We start from the raw sequence: 24,477 nt of genomic DNA, 5'->3' as shown, positions 1-24,477 counted from the left end.
TCGTCGTAATAGTTCTTGTGAATGTAGGATTTTCTTTTGTTATAAGCTCTGTTGACTGCGTCATTGTCTTCCGATGGAGGCACCAAGTTTTTATTTTTTTTTTTTTTTAACTTTTTATATCGAGGTTGTAATGCTGGTCAATATCAACTCCAAAGACTTTTAAAGCATTTTTTCTCAAATTACTATAGTTTAATTTGTGACTGATTTTATCGACGCTCATTTCATAATTGATCTTAGCTCTTCAATTATTGACATTATCTCATTGTCCTGGTTTGCATGACCAGCATTTTTGGAGGTTATTAATAATTTTAAGCGTTCAACCAACTCATTTGGATTATTAAAATATATATAACTTGGTTTTTTAGATTAAGTTTCCATAATCCTTAACCTGTGTGAGTCGATTGAAACAATTTTTTATAATTTTTGTGTACTTCGGACCTTTATTACCCCTAATTTGTTTGGTTGATTCATGATTTCTTCCGTGTACACACGTATTCTCTAGAATATTCTTACATACATCTAATTTAAATTTATCAAGGCCAGCAGAATTTTTGTGAAATAAAAGATTGTATAGACCGACTGATAAAGCCCATATTTGGTTTCCAACTTTTATTTTGTCATCTACCAAGTACATTTTACTGTTACCGAATTTCCAATCACCATTTCCGTCTTTCTGGGGACCGTATATGTTATCGTATGTATTATTTTTAAATAAGAACGTAAGACTTTCCACTCCCTTCTTATACTGCTAATCTTCTATTTTCTCCTCCCCTTATTCTTCAGAATAGAACGTTTCATCATCGTTTCTAGAGTCATCTTTATGTTCACTCTTGACAACAAAGTCCTTTTCTAGTTTTAGTTCATTTTCGTTTTAAAAAGATTTTCATTTTTAATTACGTTTATCGATTTGTTGTTTCATTTAAGTTTAAATGAGATAATTTAACCACATCATTTTGGGTTTAAATGTCGTCTTCCGATGTCATCTTCCTCTTCTTTAATAGATTGAAATTTTCTTCTCAGAATGCCACTTGATGTATTAAGTTCTTTTAAAACATTCTCATCCATTCTTTTTCTTCCAGTAATTATTAAGATTTTTTAAACAGGACAGAGGTAATCATAAACTGATCGGTTTATAACAAACAGACCGGTTTTGAGGGTAGGAACAGGGGTATAGAGTAATTAAATGTTTACCGTAGAGAAATTTATAATAATTACTTGTCTCTTAATAAGCCAATGAAACCGCTATCATCTATCTAGCAAAGTATATTTGACTCAGCACTAAATTACCATATTTATGATAAAAAATTATATGATTATAAAATTCGTGATCATTGTCACGTAACCGGTAAATTTAGAGGGGCAGCTCATAACGTATGCAACATATGGTAGCACAATTCATCCCCATACTTTTCCATAATTTTTCAGAATATGATTGCCATTTGTGTGTTAAAGAGTTTGAAATATATTTCTTTATCGCATACGGTGAATGTGGATCTTTTGATAGACGCAAGACGTTTGAATGTAGATTTTTGGATTCAATTAGGTTTATGGCTAGTAATTTGGATGGTTTATCTAGCTACTGTACAAATGGAGAATTATTTTCTAAAAGATAACATATTAGAAAACATTTCCCCAACGATAATGGATTCACTCTCATGAGGAAAAAAGGGTCTACGCTGTAATGAATGTTTAAATTCTTTTAAGAAGTTGAACGACACTATTCTTTCTCTAATCGAATAATTAGTACATTAAATGATAAAAGTTGCTATATAGAAGAATATAAGCATGCTATAAAAGTGTGTCAATTATTCAAATTATGATTATATGGAGTTATATTTAAGTTTTGATGTCCTACTTCTTACTGACGTTTTACAAATGTATATAAGCTTGATTATTACCAGCATTATACATCACTGGGATTATTATTTTCAGACAACAAAAGTAGGTCTTGAATTATTAACCGATCTAGACGTGTGTCATATAATTAAGATTGGTATTAGAGGTGGTCTAACACAGTGCTCTAGGAGATATACTAAGGCGAATAATATATACATGAAGAATTTTAAAAAAAAATCTCTATCAAGCTACTTGTTACATAATGATGCGGTTGAGCTATGAGACAATATATCCCTGATGGTAATTTTCACTGGGTCAAAAATTAAGATATAATTAGAGATGCTAAACAAATTCGGACTTCTAAAGCAAATTCAATCATTGCTTACATTTACAAAGTGGATCTAAGTTATCCAAAAAGGTGACATGATAAACATAACGGGTTGTCTTTCTGTAACAAAATAAACAAAATTTGGGGGTTCAAACTATAGCGTACATTATCTGATATTGGAGTATAACTTAGATAATGGTCTGGTTTTGGATAAAGTTCATCGTGCAATTTCCTTTGCTCAGTCTCTATGGTTAGCTCCATATAGATAAAAATACTGTTGTTTAGACATTTCAATAATGCAGTATTTGGGAAAAACAGGGAAAATAGAGATAAACGGGAAGATATAAAGTTAGTAAATCATTGGGTAAAAAACTAATCGAAATGAATTAGGAGCTCAGTCTTTGATAGCCAAACCGAACTTATATAGCGCCAAAATTTGGGGGTTCAAACTATAGCGTACATTATCTGATATTAGAGTATAACTTAGATAATTGTCTGGTTTTGGATAAAGTTCATCGTGCAATTTCCTTTGATCAGTCTCTATGGTTAGCTCCATATAGATAAAAATACTGTTGTTTAGACATTTCAATAATGCAGTATTTGGGAAAAATAGGGAAAATAGAGATAAAAAAGAAGATATAAAGTTAGTAAATCATTGGAAAAAAACCAATCGAAATGAATTAGGAGCTCAGTCTTTGATAGCCAAACCGAACTTATATAGCGCCACACAATTTTGCGATGATCTTTGGGCAATCCATATGAAGCGACTTTGTGTCACTTACAACAAACATATATAATTAGGACTTTGTATATTGGAGTTAGCAAAATGGAAAATGTATGATTTCCATATTGTTTATATGAAGAATAAATTTGGTGAGTGCGTAGTACTTAATTATATAGATACGGATACATTTATATATACTATATATACGGAAGATATATATAGAGGATATAAGAGCAGATGTTTACCAATACTCGATACATCATGTGTATAACATACCCCGACAAAATAAAAAAGTTACAGGTATGCTGAAGGATGAGGATTTTGGAAAAAATATGCTTGAATTTGTTGGTTTAGGTCCAAAAATGTGCTCGTATACGGTAGATGATAGCGTGGAAGTTAAAAAAGCTAAAGGTGTAAAAAATGTGTCATTAGGCGATACAACATAGGAGATTATAGGAATACTCTAATGAGGTCATAGTTAGTGCTACCATGTACATTTTAGATTTTTGCTCCATGAAATTTATACAAATGAGTTATCTAAAATTGTATTTAGTTTTAAAGATACAAAAAGAATGGTTCGACAAGGTAAGTTTAACACATATGCTTGGTGTCATGTAGTTATAGAGCGTAAACCAATTACAAATCTATTGAATGAAGCAATTGATATTGAATATACATTTTTTAGTTAAGATTAACTTATTTCATATACATGTATATATTCGTATGTACATTTATATTAAAACGAATAAATAAATAAGCAACACAACAAAATTTCTAATATGTCTTTTTTTCTTTATTAAATTTTCAATTAATTAATGAAGTAAGTATAGAATATCACAAAATTTTTCGAACAATTCCATTTAAAGTATTATAGTCGATTAATCGATCATGAAGGATTCAGCAGTAATCCGCTAGGCCAGCTGGAATTTGTGGATTCATTTGAAATTCCACTTGAACATCTATTGGACCGCTTTTGACTTCTTCGTTTTGGTGGCTTACATCAATTACAACAATTGGATTTCCTTTAAACTCTTCCCAAGATAATATTACCTGTGGTTCGCTTAAAAAGTAGTTTTATTGAAATTCCGTATACATATCGTAAAGTACGGCACACCGGTTTTCATTAAACTTCAGACTTAAATCATCGACGGATATGCTTCTGAATTCTAATGAACTTTCGCGTTTATCAAATTTGAATGGATGAATATCCCTTTGCTTCTAGGGCGAGTAACATAAACCGGTAAAATAACATGCTTTTTGATTACTCGAACTACGTAGCATAATAAAACCATGTTTACCATTTAATGTTGCTTTATTATAATCTTCTGCAAATTCCAACAGCATTTTAAAATGCTCCAATTCAAGCCAGCACCATTAGTCCAGCCAGCATTCCTCATAATATTACTCTCAACACTTGTAAGGGAAACAATTTTTTTATGGTTCTCTATTCTACAAAACATTGTGTACGATCAATTTCGATACCATTTTATTTATATCGTATTCCATCAAATAAATATGCTACACAGAATATAGCAAAATTTGTTCATTGTTCTTAGTTACATCAATGGGTCGCATATTTATAGATACTTTGTTTTAGGAAATATTCTAATGTGATTGTAAACTGAATCTAGAAAATTTTTTTCACTGCTCTTAGATACATCAATTTGTCGCATAGTTATATGTCCACGTTTAGTTCGATTGTATTTATAAATGAGTTTGATATATGTATACAGACATATATCAATCGAATGATATGTTCCATTGTAAGAAAATTCTCGAATCATTGTATTTAGATTCGGTTGAATCTTTCAACAATTTAGCTTTCATAACACTATGTGTTGAATATCTGCTAATTTCTTAAAGTCTTTGTTAAAAAACACTTTCACATCATCCGTTTGTAAGTTGTTAGGTACTCTGCCAGCAATCATAATTTTTTTAAATGCAGCGCATACATCTTTTGCGCTTTTTGTTTTATCGCTTTAGCCCAGACATATTTTGAGATCGTATCAATAACAGTAAGCGAATATTTATATCCTTTATTAATGGTTGAATAACTCCCCATTTCAACCAAATCTGCTTGCCATAAATCATTAATGCTCTTTGTAATAACTCTTCGATGTGGAAAACTTTTCCTAGCTTGATAAAGGAGTTCATTTACTATAGTTCTCCTTTCCATATATATTTATTAATAACTTTATTCAATAAAATACTGTGTGGGACTGACATTGTCGATATTACATATATCTCTCTATTAATTTCAAATATGTTTTTTCTGTTTTTTTATTAGATTTATTTCATTCAGTTAATTTCTTATCCCTGATAATATTTCTCGTTGTAATAGTTCTTGTGAATGTAGGATTTTCTTTTGTTATAAGCTCTGTTGACTGCGTCATTGTCTTCCGATGGAGGCACCAAGTTTTTATTTTTTTTTTTTAACTTTTTATATCGAGGTTGTAATGCTGGTCAATATCAACTCCAAAGACTTTTAAAGCATTTTTTCTCAAATTACTATAGTTTAATTTGTGACTGATTTTATCGACGCTCATTTCATAATTGATACTTATTGTTTCCCGTCAGTTAATTATATTGTCTTCTCTTAGCTCTTAAATTATTGACATTATCTCATTGTCCTGGTTTGTATGACCAGCATTTTCGGAGGTTATTAATAATTTGAAGCGTTCAACCAACTCATTTGGATTATTAAAATATATATAACTTGGTTTTTTAGATTAAGTTTCCATAATCCTTAACCTGTGTGAGTCGATTGAAACAATTTTTTATAATTTTTGTGTACTTCGGACCTTTATTACCTCTAATTTGTCCGGTTGATTCATGATTTCTTCCGTGTACACACGTATTCTCTAGAATATTCTTACATACATCTAATTTAAATTTATCAAGGCCAGCAGAATTTTTGTGAAATAAAAGATTGTATAGACCGACTGATAAAGCCCATATTTGGTTTCCAACTTTTATTTTGTCATCTACCAAGTACATTTTACTGTTACCGAATTTCCAATCACCATTTCCGTCTTTCTGGGGACCGTATATGTTATCGTATGTATTATTTTTAAATAAGAACGTAAGACTTTCCACTCCCTTCTTATACTGCTAATCTTCTATTTTCTCCTCCCCTTATTCTTCAGAATAGAACGTTTCATCATCGTTTCTAGAGTCATCTTTATGTTCACTCTTGACAACAAAGTCCTTTTCTAGTTTTAGTTCATTTTCGTTTTAAAAAGATTTTCATTTTTAATTACGTTTATCGATTTGTTGTTTCATTTAAGTTTAAATGAGATAATTTAACCATATCATTTTGGGTTTAAATGGCGTCTTCCGATGTCATCTTCCTCTTCTTTAATAGATTGAAATTTTCTTCTCAGAATGCCACTTGATGTATTAAGTTCTTTTAAAACATTCTCATCCTTTCTTTTTCTTCCAGTAATTATTACGATTTTTTTAAACAGGACAGAGGTAATCATAAACTGATCGGTTTATAGCAAACAGACCGGTTTTGAGGGTAGGAACAGGGGTATAGAGTAATTAAATGTTTCCCGTAGAGAAATTTATAATAATTACTTGTCTCTTAATAAGCCAATGAAACCGCTATCATCTATCTAGCAAAGTATATTTGACTCAGCACTAAATTACCATATTTATGATAAAAAATTATATGATTATAAAATTCGTGATCATTGTCACGTAACCGGTAAATTTAGAGGGGCAGCTCATAACGTATGCAACATATGGTAGCACAATTCATCCCCATACTTTTCCATAATTTTTCAGAATATGATTGCCATTTGTGTGTTAAAGAGTTTGTGACAACTATAGGGGGTAAAGCCACTATAGTTCCTCTAACAAACGGAAAATATATTTCTTTATCGCATACGGTGAATGTGGATCTTTTGATAGACGCAAGACGTTTGAATGTAGATTTTTGGATTCAATTAGGTTCATGGCTAGTAATTTGGATGCTTTATCTAGCTACTGTACAAATGGAGAATTATTTTCTAAAAGATAACATATTAGAAAACATTTCCCCAACGATAATGGATTCACTCTCATGAGGAAAAAAGGGTCTACGCTGTAATGAATGTTTAAATTCTTTTAAGAAGTTGAACGACACTATTCTTTCTCTAATCGAATAATTAGTACATTAAATGATAAAAGTTGCTATATAGAAGAATATAAGCATGCTATAAAAGTGTGTCAATTATTCAAATTATGATTATATGGAGTTATATTTAAGGTTTGATGTCCTACTTCTTACTGACGTTTTACAAATGTATATAAGCTTGATTATTACCAGCATTATACATCACTGGGATTATTATTTTCAGACAACAAAAGTAGGTCTTGAATTATTAACCGATCTAGACGTGTCTCATATAATTAAGATTGGTATTAGAGGTGGTCTAACACAGTGCTCTAGGAGATATACTAAAGCGAATAATATATACATGAAGAATTAAAAAAAAAATCTCTATCAAGCTACTTGTTATATAATGATGCGGTTGAGCTATGAGACAATATATCCCTGATGGTAATTTTCAATGGGTCAAAAATGAAGATATAATTAGAGATGCTAAACAAATTCGGACTTCTAAAGCAAATTCAATCATTGCTTACATTTACAAAGTGGATCTAAGTTATCCAAAAAGGTGACATGATAAACATAACGGGTTGTCTTTCTGTTCCGAAAACAAAATTTGGGGGTTCAAACTATAGCGTACATTATCTGATATTAGAGTATAACTTAGATAATGGTCTGGTTTTGGATAAAGTTCATCGTGCAATTTCCTTTGATCAGTCTCCATGGTTAGCTCCATATAGATAAAAATACTGTTGTTTAGACATTTCAATAATGCAGTATTTGGGAAAATAGGGAAAATAGAGATAAACGGGAAGATATAAAGTTAGTAAATCATTGGGAAAAAAACTAATCGAAATGAATTAGGAGCTCAGTCTTTGATAGCCAAACCGAACTTATATAGCGCCACACAATTTTGCGATGATCTTTGGGCAATTCATATGAAGCGACTTTGTGTCACTTACAACAAACATATATAATTAGGACTTTGTATATTGGAGTTAGCAAAATGGAAAATGTATGATTTCCATATTGTTTATATGAAGAATAAATTTGGTGAGTGCGTAGTACTTAATTATATAGATACGGATACATTTATATATACTATATATACGGAAGATATATATAGAGGATATAAGAGCAGATGTTTACCAATACTCGATACATCAGCTTACTATGAGGGCAATGTGTATAACATACCCCGACAAAATAAAAAAGTTACAGGTATGCTGAAGGATGAGGATTTTGGAAAAAATATGCTTGAATTTGTTGGTTTAGGTCCAAAAATGTGCTCGTATACGGTAGATGATAGCGTGGAAGTTAAAAAAGCTAAAGGCTAGGCGATACAACATAGGAGATTATAGGAATACTCTAATGAGGTCATAGTTAGTGCTACCATGTACATTTTAGATTTTTGCTCCATGAAATTTATACAAATGAGTTATCTAAAATTGTATTTAGTTTTAGAGATACAAAAAGAATGGTTCGACAAGGTAAGTTTAACACATATGCTTGGTGTCATGTAGTTATAGAGCGTAAACCAATTACAAATCTATTGAATGAAGCAATTGATATTGAATATACATTTTTTAGTTAAGATTAACTTATTTCATATACATGTATATATTCGTATGTACATTTATATTAAAACGAATAAATAAATAAGCAACACAACAAAATTTCTAATATGTCTTTTTTTCTTTATTAAATTTTCAATTAATTAATGAAGTAAGTATAGAATATCACAAAATTTTTCGAACAATTCCATTTAAAGTATTATAGTCGATTAATCGATCATGAAGGATTCAGCAGTAATCCGCTAGGCCAGCTGGAATTTGTGGATTCATTTGAAATTCCACTTGAACATCTATTGGACCGCTTTTGACTTCTTCGTTTTGGTGGCTTACATCAATTACAACAATTGGATTTCCTTTAAACTCTTCCCAAGATAATATTACCTGTGGTTCGCTTAAAAAGTAGTTTTATTGAAATTCCGTATACATATCGTAAAGTACGGCACACCGGTTTTCATTAAACTTCAGACTTAAATCATCGACGGATATGCTTCTGAATTCTAATGAACTTTCGCATTTATCAAATTTGAATGGATGAATATCCCTTTGCTTCTAGGGCGAGTAACATAAACCGGTAAAATAACATGCTTTTTGATTACTCGAACTACGTAGCATAATAAAACCATGTTTACCATTTAATGTTGCTTTATTATAATCTTCTGCAAATTCCAACAGCATTTTAAAATGCTTCAATTCAAGCCAGCACCATTAGTCCAGCCAGCATTCCTCATAATATTACTCTCAACACTTGTAAGGGAAACAATTTTTTATGGTTCTTTATTCTACAAAACATTGTGTACGATCAATTTCGATACCATTTTATTTATATCGTATTCCATCAAATAAATATGCTACACAGAATATAGCAAAATTTGTTCATTGTTCTTAGTTACATCAATGGGTCGCATATTTATAGATACTTTGTTTTAGGAAATATTCTAATGTGATTGTAAACTGAATCTAGAAAATTTTTTTCACTGTTCTTAGTTACATCAATTTGTCGCATAGTTATATGTCCACGTTTAGTTCGATTGTATTTATAAATGAGTTTGATATATGTATACAGACATATATCAATCGAATGATATGTTTCATTGTAAGAAAATTCTCGAATCATTGTATTTAGATTCGGTTGAATCTTTCAACAATTTAGCTTTCATAACACTATGTGTTGAATATCTGCTAATTTCTTAAAGTCTTTGTTAAAAAACACTTTCACATCATCCGTTTGTAAGTTGTTAGGTACTCTGCCAGCAATCATAATTTTTTTAAATGCAGCGCATACATCTTTTGCGCTTTTTGTTTTTATCGCTTTAGCCCAGACATATTTTGAGATCGTATCAATAACAGTAAGCGAATATTTATATCCTTTATTAATGGTTGAATAACTCCCCATTTCAACCAAATCTGCTTGCCATAAATCATTAATGCTCTTTGTAATAACTCTTCGATGTGGAAAACTTTTCCTAGCTTGATAATGGAGTTCATTTACTATAGTTCTCCTTTCCATATATATTTATTAATAACTTTATTCAATAAAATACTGTGTGGGACTGACATTGTCGATATTACATATATCTCTCTATTAATTTCAAATATGTTTTTTCTGTTTTTTTATTAGATTTATTTCATTCAGTTAATTTCTTATCCCTGATAATATTTCTCGTTGTAATAGTTCTTGTGAATGTAGGATTTTCTTTTGTTATAAGCTCTGTTGACTGCGTCATTGTCTTCCGATGGAGGCACCAAGTTTTTATTTTTTTTTTTTAACTTTTTATATCGAGGTTGTAATGCTGGTCAATATCAACTCCAAAGACTTTTAAAGCATTTTTTCTCAAATTACTATAGTTTAATTTGTGACTGATTTTATCGACGCTCATTTCATAATTGATACTTATTGTTTCCCGTCAGTTAATTATATTGTCTTCTCTTAGCTCTTCAATTATTGACATTATCTCATTGTCCTGGTTTGTATGACCAGCATTTTCGGAGGTTATTAATAATTTGAAGCGTTCAACCAACTCATTTGGATTATTAAAATATATATAACTTGGTTTTTTAGATTAAGTTTCCATAATCCTTAACCTGTGTGAGTCGATTGAAACAATTTTTTATAATTTTTGTGTACTTCGGACCTTTATTACCTCTAATTTGTCCGGTTGATTCATGATTTCTTCCGTGTACACACGTATTCTCTAGAATATTCTTACATACATCTAATTTAAATTTATCAAGGCCAGCAGAATTTTTGTGAAATAAAAGATTGTATAGACCGACTGATAAAGCCCATATTTGGTTTCCAACTTTTATTTTGTCATCTACCAAGTACATTTTACTGTTACCAAATTTCCAATCACCATTTCCGTCTTTCTGGGGACCATATATGTTATCGTATGTATTATTTTTAAATAAGAACGTAAGACTTTCCACTCCCTTCTTATACTGCTAATCTTCTATTTTCTCCTCCCCTTATTCTTCAGAAGAGAACGTTTCATCATCGTTTCTAGAGTCATCTTTATGTTCACTCTTGACAACAAAGTCCTTTTCTAGTTTTAGTTCATTTTCGTTTTAAAAAGATTTTCATTTTTAATTACGTTTATCGATTTGTTGTTTCATTTAAGTTTAAATGAGATAATTTAAGCATATCATTTTGGGTTTAAATGTCGTCTTCCGATGTCATCTTCCTCTTCTTTAATAGATTGAAATTTTCTTCTCAGAATGCCACTTGATGTATTAAGTTCTTTTAAAACATTCTCATCCTTTCTTTTTCTTCCAGTAATTATTACGATTTTTTTAAACAGGACAGAGGTAATCATAAACTGATCGGTTTATAGCAAACAGACCGGTTTTGAGGGTAGGAACAGGGGTATAGAGTAATTAAATGTTTCCCGTAGAGAAATTTATAATAATTACTTGTCTCTTAATAAGCCAATGAAACCGCTATCATCTATCTAGCAAAGTATATTTGACTCAGCACTAAATTACCATATTTATGATAAAAAATTATATGATTATAAAATTCGTGATCATTGTCACGTAACCGGTAAATTTAGAGGGGCAGCTCATAACGTATGCAACATATGGTAGCACAATTCATCCCCATACTTTTCCATAATTTTTCAGAATATGATTGCCATTTGTGTGTTAAAGAGTTTGTGACAACTATAAGGGGTAAAGCCACTATAGTTCCTCTAACAAACGGAAAATATATTTCTTTATCGCATACGGTGAATGTGGATCTTTTGATAGACGCAAGACGTTTGAATGTAGATTTTTGGATTCAATTAGGTTCATTGCTAGTAATTTGGATGCTTTATCTAGCTACTGTACAAATGGAGAATTATTTTCTAAAAGATAACATATTAGAAAACATTTCCCCAACGATAATGGATTCACTCTCATGAGGAAAAAAGGGTCTACGCTGTAATGAATGTTTAAATTCTTTTAAGAAGTTGAACGACACTATTCTTTCTCTAATCGAATAATTAGTACATTAAATGATAAAAGTTGCTATATAGAAGAATATAAGCATGCTATAAAAGTGTGTCAATTATTCAAATTATGATTATATGGAGTTATATTTAAGGTTTGATGTCCTACTTCTTACTGACGTTTTACAAATGTATATAAGCTTGATTATTACCAGCATTATACATCACTGGGATTATTATTTTCAGACAACAAAAGTAGGTCTTGAATTATTAACCGATCTAGACGTGTCTCATATAATTAAGATTGGTATTAGAGGTGGTCTAACACAGTGCTCTAGGAGATATACTAAAGCGAATAATATATACATGAAGAATTAAAAAAAAAAATCTCTATCAAGCTACTTGTTATATAATGATGCGGTTGAGCTATGAGACAATATATCCCTGATGGTAATTTTCAATGGGTCAAAAATGAAGATATAATTAGAGATGCTAAACAAATTCGGACTTCTAAAGCAAATTCAATCATTGCTTACATTTACAAAGTGGATCTAAGTTATCCAAAAAGGTGACATGATAAACATAACGGGTTGTCTTTCTGTTCCGAAAACAAAATTTGGGGGTTCAAACTATAGCGTACATTATCTGATATTAGAGTATAACTTAGATAATGGTCTGGTTTTGGATAAAGTTCATCGTGCAATTTCCTTTGATCAGTCTCCATGGTTAGCTCCATATAGATAAAAATACTGTTGTTTAGACATTTCAATAATGCAGTATTTGGGAAAATAGGGAAAATAGAGATAAACGGGAAGATATAAAGTTAGTAAATCATTGGGAAAAAAACTAATCGAAATGAATTAGGAGCTCAGTCTTTGATAGCCAAACCGAACTTATATAGCGCCACACAATTTTGCGATGATCTTTGGGCAATTCATATGAAGCGACTTTGTGTCACTTACAACAAACATATATAATTAGGACTTTGTATATTAGAGTTAGCAAAATGGAAAATGTATGATTTCCATATTGTTTATATGAAGAATAAATTTGGTGAGTGCGTAGTACTTAATTATATAGATACGGATACATTTATATATACTATATATACGGAAGATATATATAGAGGATATAAGAGCAGATGTTTACCAATACTCGATACATCAGCTTACTATGAGGGCAATGTGTATAACATACCCCGACAAAATAAAAAAGTTACAGGTATGCTGAAGGATGAGGATTTTGGAAAAAATATGCTTGAATTTGTTGGTTTAGGTCCAAAAATGTGCTCGTATACGGTAGATGATAGCGTGGAAGTTAAAAAAGCTAAAGGCTAGGCGATACAACATAGGAGATTATAGGAATACTCTAATGAGGTCATAGTTAGTGCTACCATGTACATTTTAGATTTTTGCTCCATGAAATTTATACAAATGAGTTATCTAAAATTGTATTTAGTTTTAAAGATACAAAAAGAATGGTTCGACAAGGTAAGTTTAACACATATGCTTGGTGTCATGTAGTTATAGAGCGTAAACCAATTACAAATCTATTGAATGAAGCAATTGATATTGAATATACATTTTTTAGTTAAGATTAACTTATTTCATATACATGTATATATTCGTATGTACATTTATATTAAAACGAATAAATAAATAAGCAACACAACACAATTTCTAATATGTCTTTTTTTCTTTATTAAAATTGCAATTAATTAATGAAATAAGTATAGAATATCACAAAATTTTTCGAACAATTCCATTTAAAGTATTATAGTCGATTAATCGATCATGAAGTATTCAGCAGTAATCCGCTAGGCCAGCTGGAATTTGTGGATTCGTTTGAAATTCCACTTGAACATCTATTGGACCGCTTTTGACTTCTTTGTTTTGGTGGCTTACATCAAATACAACAATTGGGTTTCCTTTAAACTCTTCCCAAGATAATATTACCTGTGGTTCGCTTAAAAAGTAGTTTTATTGAAATTCCGTATACATATCGTAAAGTACGGCACATCGGTTTTCATTAAACTTCAGACTTAAATCATCGACGGATATGCTTCTGAATTCTAATGAACTTTCGCCTTTATCAAATTTGAATGGATGAATATCCCTTTGCTTCTAGGGCGAGTAATATAAACCGGTAAAATAACATGCTTTTTGATTACTCGAACTACGTAGCATAATAAAACCATGTTTACCATTTAATGTTGCTTCATTATAATCTTCTGCAAATTCCAACAGCATTTTAAAATGCTCCAATTCAAGCCAGCACCATTAGTCCAGCCAGCATTCCTCATAATATTACTCTCAACACTTGTAAGGGAAACTATTTTTTTATGGTTCTCTATTCTACAAAACATTGTGTACGATCAATTTCGATACCATTTTATTTATATCGTATTCCATGAAATAAATATGCTACACAGAATATAGCAAAATTTGTTCATTGTTCTTAGTTACATCAGTGGGTCGCATATTTATAGATACTTTGTTTTAGGAAATATTCTAATGTGATTGTAAACTGAATCTAGAAAAATTTTTTCACTGCTCTTAGTTACATCAATTTGTCGCATAGTTATATGTCCACGTTTAGTTCGATTGTATTTATAAATTAGTTTGATATATGTATACAGACATATATCAATCGAATGATATGTACCATTGTAAGAAAATTCTCGAATCATTGTATTTAGATTCGGTTGAATCTTTCAACAATTTAGCTTTCATAACACTATGTGTTGAATATCTGCTAATTTCTTAAAGTCTTTGTTAAAAAACACTTTCACATCATCCGTTTGTAAGTTGTTAGGTACTCTGCCAGCAATCATAATTTTTTTAAATGCAGCGCATACATCTTTTGCGCTTTTTGTTTTTATCGCTTTAGCCCAGACATATTTTGAGATCGTATCAATAACAGTAAGCGAATATTTATATCCTTTATTAATGGTTGAATAACTCCCCATTTCAACCAAATCTGCTTGCCATAAATCATTAATGCTCTTTGTAATAACTCTTCGATGTGGAAAACGTTTCCTAGCTTGATAATGGAGTTCATTTACTATAGTTCTCCTTTTCATATTTATTTATTAATAACTTTATTCAATAAAATACTGTGTGGGACTGACATTGTCGATATTACATATATCTCTCTATTAATTTCAAATATGTTTTTTCTGTTTTTTTATTAGATTTATTTCATTCAGTTAATTTCCTATCCCTGATAATATTTCTCGTCGCAATAGTTCTTGTGAATGTAGGATTTTCTTTTGTTATAAGCTCTGTTGACTGCGTCATTGTCTTCCGATGGAGGCACCAAGTTTTTATTTTTTTTTTTAACTTTTTATATCGAGATTGTAATGCTGGTCAATATCAACTCCAAAGTCTTTTAAAGCATTTTTTCTCAAATTACTATAGTTTAATTTGTGACTGATTTTATCGACGCTCATTTCATAATTGATACTTATTGTTTCCCGTCATTGATACTTATTGTCTTCTCTTAGCTCTTCAATTATTGACATTATCTCATTGTCCTGGTTTGTATGACCAGCATTTTTGGAGGTTATTAATAATTTTAAGCGTTCAACCAACTCATTTGGATTATTAAAATATATAACTTGGTTTTTTAGATTAAGTTTCCATAATCCTTAACCTGTGTGAGTCGATTGAAACAATTTTTTATAATTTTTGTGTACTTCGGACCTTTATTACCTCTAATTTGTCCGGTTGATTCATGATTTCTTCCGTGTACACACGTATTCTCTAGAATATTGTTATATACATCTAATTTAAATTTATCAAGGCCAGCAGAATTTTGTGAAATAAAAGATTGTATAGACCGACTGATAAAGCCCATATTTGGTTTCCAACTTTTATTTTGTCATCTACCAAGTACATTTTACTGTTACCGAATTTCCAATCACCATTTCCGTCTTTCTGGGGACCGTTTATGTTATCGTATGTATTATTTTTAAATAAGAACGTAAGACTTTCTACTCCCTTCTTATACTGCTAATCTTCTATTTTCTCCACCCCTTATTCTTCAGAATAGAACGTTTCATCATCGTTTCTAGAGTCATCTTTATGTTCACTCTTGACAACAAAGTCCTTTTCTAGTTTTAGTTCGTTTTCGTTTTAAAAAGATTTTCATTTTTAATTACGTTTATCGATTTGTTGTTTCATTTAAGTTTAAATGAGATAATTTAACCACATCATTTTGGGTTTAAATGTCGTCTTCCGATGTCATCTTCCTCTTCTTTAATAGATTGAAATTTTCTTCTCAGAATGCCACTTGATGTATTAAGTTCTTTTAAAACATTCTCATCCATTCTTTTTCTTCCAGTAATTATTAAGATTTTTTAAACAGGACAGAGGTAATCATAAACTGATCGGTTTATAACAAACAGACCGGTTTTGAGGGTAGGAACAGGGGTATAGAGAATATGATTGCCATTTGTGTGTTAAAGAGTTTGTGACAACTATAAGGGGTAAAGTCACTATAGTTCCTCTAACAAACGGAAAATATATTTCTTTATCGCATACGGTGAATGTGTATCTTTTGATGGACGCAAGACGTTTGAATGTAGATTTTTGGATTCAATTAGGTTTATGGCTAGTAATTTGGATGCTTTATCTAGCTACTGTACAAATGGAGAATTATTTTCTAAAAGATAAAATATTAGAAAACATTTCCCCAACGATAATGGATTCACTCTCATGAGGAAAAAAGGGTCTACTCTGTAATGAATGTTTAAATTCTTTTAAGAAGTTGAACGACACTATTCTTTCTCCAATCGAATAATTAGTACATTAAATGATAAAAGTTGCTATATAGAAGAATATAAGCATGCATATAAAAGTGTGGCAATTATTCAAATTACGTGATTATATGGAGTTATATTTAAGGTTTGATGTCCTACTTCTTACTGACGTTTTTGAAAATTTTAGAAAGTCATGTACAAATGTATATAGGCTTGATTATTACCAGTATTATACATCACTGGGATTATTATTTTCAGACAACAAAAGTAGGTCTTGAATTATTAACCGATCTAGACGTGTTTCATATAATTAAGATTGGTATTAGAGGTGGTCTAACAAAGTGTTCTAGGAGATATACTAAAGCGAATAATATATATATGAAGAATTTTAATAAAAAATCTCTATCAAGCTACTTGTTATATAATGATGCGGCTGAGCTATGAGACAATATATCCCTGATGGTAATTTTCAATGGGTCAAAAGAAGATATAATTAGAGATGCTAAACAAATTCGGACTTTTAAAGCAAATTCAAACATTGCTTACATATACAAAGTGGATCTAAGTTATCCAAAAAGGTGACATGATCAACATAACGGGTTGTCTTTCTGTTCCGAAAACAAAATTTGGGGGTTCAAACTATAGCGTACGTTATCTGATATTGGAGTATAACTTAGATAATGGTCTGGTTTTGGATAAAGTTCATCGTGCAATTTCCTTTGATCTGTCTCTATGGTCAGCTCCATATAGATAAAAATGCTGTTGTTTAGACATTTCAATAATGCAGTATTTGGGAAAAATAGGGAAAATAGAGATAAACGGGAAGATATAAAGTTAGTAAATCATTGGGAAAAAACTAATCGAAATGAATTAGGAGCTCAGTCTTTGATAGCCAAACCGAACTTATATAGCGCCAAAAATTTGGGGGTTCAAACTATAGCGTACATTATCTGATATTAGAGTATAACTTAGATAATGGTCTGGTTTTGGATAAAGTTCATCGTGCAATTTCCTTTGATCAGTCTCTATGGTTAGCTCCATATAGATAAAAATACTGAAGAAATGCAAAAATTGGAGAATGATTTCTTAAGGAATTTGTTTAGAAATTTCAATAATGCAGTATTTGGGAAAAAATAGGGAAAATAGAGATAAACGGGAAGATATAAAGTTAGTAAATCATTGGGAAAAAAAACTAATCGAAATGAATTAGGAACTCAGTCTTTGAGAGCCAAACCGAACTTATATAGCGCCACACACTTTTGCGATGATCTTTGGATGATAGATGATGGTAGATGATAGCGTGGAAGTTAAAAAAGCTAAGGGTGTAAAAAATGTGTCATTAGGCGATACAACATAGGAGATTATAGGAATACTCTAATGAGGTTAGTGCTACCATGTACATTTTAGATTTTTGCTCCATGAAATTTATACAAATGAGTTATCTAAAATTGTATTTAGTTTTAAAGATACAAAAAGAATGGTTCGACAAGGTAAGTTTAACACATATGCTTGGTGTCATGTAGTTATAGAGCGTAAACCAATTACAAATCTATTGAATGAAGCAATTGATATTGAATATACATTTTTTAGTTAAGATTAACTTATTTCATATACATGTATATATTCGTATGTACATTTATATTAAAACGAATAAATAAATAAACAACACAACACAATTTCTAATATGTCTTTATTCTTAATTAAATTTTCAATTAATTAATGAAGTAAGTATAGAATATCACAAAATTTTTCGAACAATTCCATTAAAAGTATTATAGTCGATTAATCGATCATGAAGGATTCAGCAGTAATCCGCTGGCCAGCTGGAATTTGTGGATTCGTTTGAAATTTCACTTGAACATCTATTGGACCGCTTTTGACTTCTTCGTTTTGGTGGCTTACATCAATTACAACAATTGGGTTTCCTTTAAACTCTTCCCAAGATAATATTACCTGTGGTTCGCTTAAAAAGTAGTTTTATTGAAATTCCGTATACATATCGTTAAGTACGGCACATCGGTTTTCATTAAACTTCAGACTTAAATCATCGACGGATATGCTTCTGAATTCTAATGAACTTTCGCGTTTATCAAATTTGAATGGATGAATATCCCTTTGCTTCTAGGGCGAGTAACATAAACCGGTAAAATAACATGCTTTTTGATTACTCGAACTACGTAGCATAATAAAACCATGTTTACCATTTAATGTTACTTTATTATAATCTTCTGCGAATTCCAACAGCATTTTAAGGGGAACACAAAAATTAAAATGCTCCTATTCAAGTCAGCACCATTAGTCCAGCAAGCATTCCTCATAATATTACTCTCAACACTTGTAAGGGAAACAATTTTTTTATAGTGCTCGATTCTCCAAAACATCGTGTACGATCAATTTCGATACCATTTTATTTATATCGTATTCCATCAAATAAATATGCTACACAGAATATAGCAAAATTTGTTCATTGCTCATAGTTACATCAATGGGTCGCAAATATTTCTAGATACTTTGCGTTAGGAAATATTCTAATGTGATTGTAAACTGAATCTAGAAAAATTTTTTCACTGCTCTTAGTTACATCAATTTGTCGCATAGTTATATGTCCACGTTTAGTTCGATTGTATTTATAAATTAGTTTGATATATGTATACAGACATATATCTATCGAATGATATGTTCCATTGTAAGAAAATTCTCGAAACATTGTATTTAGGTTCGGTTGAATCTTTCAACAATTTAGCTTTCATAACACTATGTGTTGAATATTAATGTATTGCATATATATCTGCTAATTTCTTAAAGTCTTTATTAAAAAGCACTTCCACATCATCCGATTGTAAGTTGTTAGGTACTCTGCCAGCAATCATATTTTTTTAAATGCAGCGCATACATCTTTTGTGCCTTTTGTTTTTATCGCTTTAGCCCAGACATATTTTGAGATCGTATCAATAACAGTAACCAAATATTTATATCCTTCATTAATGGTTGAATAACTCCCCATTTCAACCAATTCTGCTTGCCATAAATAATTAATGCTCTTTGTAATAACTCTTCGATGTGGAAAACGTTTCTTAGCTTGATAATGGAGTTTATTTACTATAGTTCTCCTTTCCATATTTATTTATTAATAACTTTATTCAATATAATACTGTGTGGGACTGACATTGTCGATATTACATATCTCTCTATTCATTTCTAATATGTCCTATCTGTTTTTTTTAGAGATTTATTTCATTCAGTAAATTTCTTATCTCTGATGATATTTCTCGTCTTAATAGTTCTTGTGAATATATAATTTTCCTTTGTACATAAGCTCTGTTGACTGCGTCGTTGTCTTTCCGATGGCGGCACCAAGTTTTTATACCCTCCACCATACTATGGTGGGTATATTCATTTTGTCATTCCGTTTGTAACTCCTCGAAATACTCATGTCAGACCCAACAAAGTATATATATTCTTGATCAGCGTAAAATTCTAAGACGATTTAGCCATGTCCGTCTGTGTGTCTGTCTGTCTGTCCGTTTGTCTGTCTGTCTGTTGTAATCACGCTACCTTTCGAACAAATTGAGATAGAAGGCTAAACTTTTGCACACATGTATATTTTGCCAGTAGGCAGGTTAAGTTCGTAAATGGGTCATGTAGGTCTAAGTTTTCATATAGCCCCCATATAACGGTACCTCACGATATTCGGTATTTTGATGATTTTAGCGACATTATTCACCGGAATTGTTTCAAATTTGGCATTTGAAGTTCGTAATGGATACTACAGCCTAAGACAGAAAATTATCTGTGCAGGTCCACGTCTTCGTATAGCCCCCCTTTAATGTACCCCCCGATATTCGGTATTTTGATGATTTTAGCGACATTATTTAACGGAACCGTTCCAAATTTGGTATTTGAAGTTCGTAATAGATACTGCAGCAGAAAACAGAAAATGGGCCATGTAGGTCCACGTCTTCGTATAGCCCCCATATACCGTACCCCCCGATATTCGGTATTTTGATGATTTTAGCGACATTATTTAACGGAACCGTTGCAAATTTGGTATTTGAAGATCGTAATAGATACTGCAGCAGAAAACAGAAAATGGACCATGTAGGTCCACGTCTTCGTATAGGCCCCATATACCGTACCCCCCGATATTCGGTATTTTGATGATTTTAGCGACATTATTTACCGGGATTGTTTTAAATTTCGCATTTGAAGTTCGTAATGGATACTTCAGCCCATGCCAGAAAATTGTCTGTGCAGGTCCACGTCTTGCTATAGCCCCCATATAACGGTACCCCCTATATTCGGTATTTTGATGATTTTAGCTACATTATAAACAAATTTTTCTTCATGTTTCGCATTTAAATGTTGTAATAACTTATGACAAAAGTTGCCTATGCAGTTATACGTCGTCGTATAGACATTCGGTATTTTTAAGATTTTAACAGAATTTTTAAAGAATTTTTTTTTATTTTATTTATTTATTTATTTTATTTTTTTTTTTTTTGGAAATTGCCAAATTTGTACCAAATGGTGGAGGGTATTAAAAGTTCGGCACGGCCGAACTTACAGCTTTTTTACTTGTTACTTGTTATTTTTTTACTTTTGATATCGAGGTTATAATGCTGGTCAATATCAACTCCAAAAACTTTTAAAACATTTTTTTCTCAAATTACTATAGTTTCATTAGTGACTGAATTTATTGACGCTCATTGCATAATTGATACTTCAGTCTATTATATTGTCTTCTCTTAGCTTATCAATTATTGACATTATTATCCTGATTTGTATGACCAGCATTTTTGGAGGGTATTACTAATTTTAAACGTTCAACCAACTCATTTGGGGTTTTCCAATATACATAATTTGGTTTCTTTAGATTAACTTTCAATAATCCTTAACCTGTGTGAGTTGATTGAAAATTTTATAATTTTTGTATACCTCGGAACTTTATTACCTCTAATTTCCGTGTACACACGTATTTTCTAGAATTTTCTTATATACATCTAATTCAAATTTATCAAAGCCAGTAGAATTTTTGTGAAATTAAAGATTGTATAGACCGATTGATAAAGCCCAAGTTTAGTTTCAAACTTTTATTTTGCCATCTAAAAAATACATTTTACTGTTACCGAATTTCAAATCACCATTTTCGTTTTTTTGGGGACCGTTTATGTTATCGTATGTATTATTTTTAAATAACAGCGTAAGGCTTTCCACTCCCTTCTTATACTGCTAATCTCTTTTCTCCTCCTCCTCCCCTTCAATAAAGAATGTTTCCTCAACGTTATTAGAGTCATCTTTACTTTTGACAACAAAGTCCTTTTCTTGTTTTAGTTCGTATTCCTTTTTAACAAGTTTTTTTTTAATTTTTAATGGCGTTTGTCGATTGTTTTGTTTTATTTATGATTAAATGTTATAATTTAATTATGTATTATGGATTAAATGTATACTGAAGTCGTCTTCCGATGTCATCCTCTTCTTCTTTAATAGATTGAAATTTTCTTCTCAGAATGCTCCTTGATTTATTAAGTTCTTTTGAAACATTCCTCCAGTAATCTTTTTCTTCCAGTAATTATTAAGATTTCATAAACAGAACAGAGGTAATCATAAACTGATCGGTTTTTGAAAAACAGTCCGGTTTGGAGGGTAGGAACAACAGAGGTCAGTTTGAAACAGGGTGTTTATAATAAACATTTCAGTTTGAAACAGTCAGTCTTTCAGACTGCTTAGGATTCAGCTTAGAACTAATAGTAGAAGAATATTAGTTTGTAATAGCTGTTTCTATTGCACCCACAAAGAATATTTGATGGTTATTCAGAAAAAGGAAAGTAGTTGTGTCGTTACAAGTATGGCCAAGTCTGAGGAAAGTATTTTAGAATCTAAGAACTATTGAAAACAAATGGTCGTACCATTTGTCATTTACTCAGATTTTGAATGTGTTTAGATATTGTAATAGTATGTGGGGAAAGAGTTAAGAAGCACATTTCTTGTGTATTTGGATACAATATTAAATGTTTGTTTGATAGTAGTCTAGATGTGTATTATCACTATAGTGGTGAGGATGTCGCTCAGAAATTTATAGAGCAATTAGATGTTTCATGTAGAGAAATTTATAATAATTACTTGCATCTTAATAAACCAATGAAATATCGTCTATGTAGCAAAATATATTTGACTCAGCACTAAATTGCCATATTTGTGATTAAAAATTATATAATGATAAAGTTCGTGATCATTGTCAATGGATCAAAAATGAAGATATAATAGGAGATGCTAACAAATACGGACCCCTGAAGCAGATTCAAACATTGGTTACATTTACGAAGTGAATCTAACATGATTAACATAACGATTTGTCTTTCGGTCCCGAAAACCAAGAAGTTTGGGGTTCAAAATATGACAAGCTGATTGCCGATTTTGATCCAAAGAAATCATATAGCGTACATTATAAGATATTAAATTAATGTTAAGATAACGGTCTGGTTTTGGATAAAGTTCATCGCGCAATTTCCTTTGATAAATCTCTACGGTTAGCTTCATATATAGTTAAAAATAAAGAAAGGCAAAAAGCCGTTAATGATTTCTTAAATAATTTGTATAAACTTTTCAATAATGTAGTATTTGGGAAAAATATGGAAAATAGATATAAACGGAAAGATATGAAGTTAGTAAATCATTGGATACCAACTAATCGAAATAAATTTCGAGCTCAGTCTTTGGTAGCCAAACCCAACTCCTATAGCGCCACACAATTTTGAGATGATCTTTGGGCAATCCAAATGGAGCGATTTTGTGTCATTTACAACAAACATATATATTTAGTATTTTGTGTATTAGAAAAATGGAAAATGTATGATTTCCATTAAGTTTATATGATGAATAAATTTGGTGAGTACGTAATTCTTAATTTTATGGATACGGACTCATTTACATATTCGGAAGATATATATAAGGATATAAGAGCAGATGTTGATCAATACTTCGGTACATCAGCTTACTCTGAGGACAATGTGTATAACATACCCCGGCAAAATAAAAAAGTTATAGGTATGATGAAGGATGAGAATTTTGGAAAAATATGCTTGAATTTGTTGGTTTAGGCCCAAAAATGTACTCGTATACCGTAGATGATATCGTGGAAGTTAAAAAAGCTAAAGGTGTAAAAAATGTGTAATTAGGCGATGTAACATATACAATTATAAGAATACTCTAATGAAGTCATAGTTAGTGATACTATGTATACTTTTAGATCTAAGCTCCATAAAATTTTTAAAAATGTGCTATCTAAAATTGTATTAGGTTCAAACAGAAACAAAAAAATGTTCGACAAGGTAAGGTGAACACATATGCCTGGGGTCATGTAGTTATAGCGTGGAAAAAAATTACAAATCTATTAAATGAAGCAATTGATATCGATAATACTTTTTTAATTAAGATTGACCTATTTCATATACATGTATACATTTGTATCTACATGAATATTTCTTTTTTTAAATTTTCAATTTATTAATGAAGTAAGTATAGAATATTAAAACATCTTTCGAACAATTCCATTAAAAGGATTATAGTCGATTAATCGATCGTGCTTAATCCTTAGCAGTAATCCGCTAAACCGGCTGGAATTTGTGAATTAGTTTCAAATTCCACTTGAACATCTATTGGACCGCTTTTGACTGCTTCGTTTTGGTGGTTTACATCAATTACAACAATTGGGTTATCGTTAAACTCTTCT

Source organism: Musca domestica, unplaced genomic scaffold (assembly GCF_030504385.1).
Source record: "Musca domestica strain aabys unplaced genomic scaffold, Musca_domestica.polishedcontigs.V.1.1 28, whole genome shotgun sequence".
Classification (NCBI taxonomy): Eukaryota; Metazoa; Arthropoda; class Insecta; order Diptera; family Muscidae; genus Musca; species Musca domestica.
Note: the sequence above shows the minus strand (reverse complement) of the source record.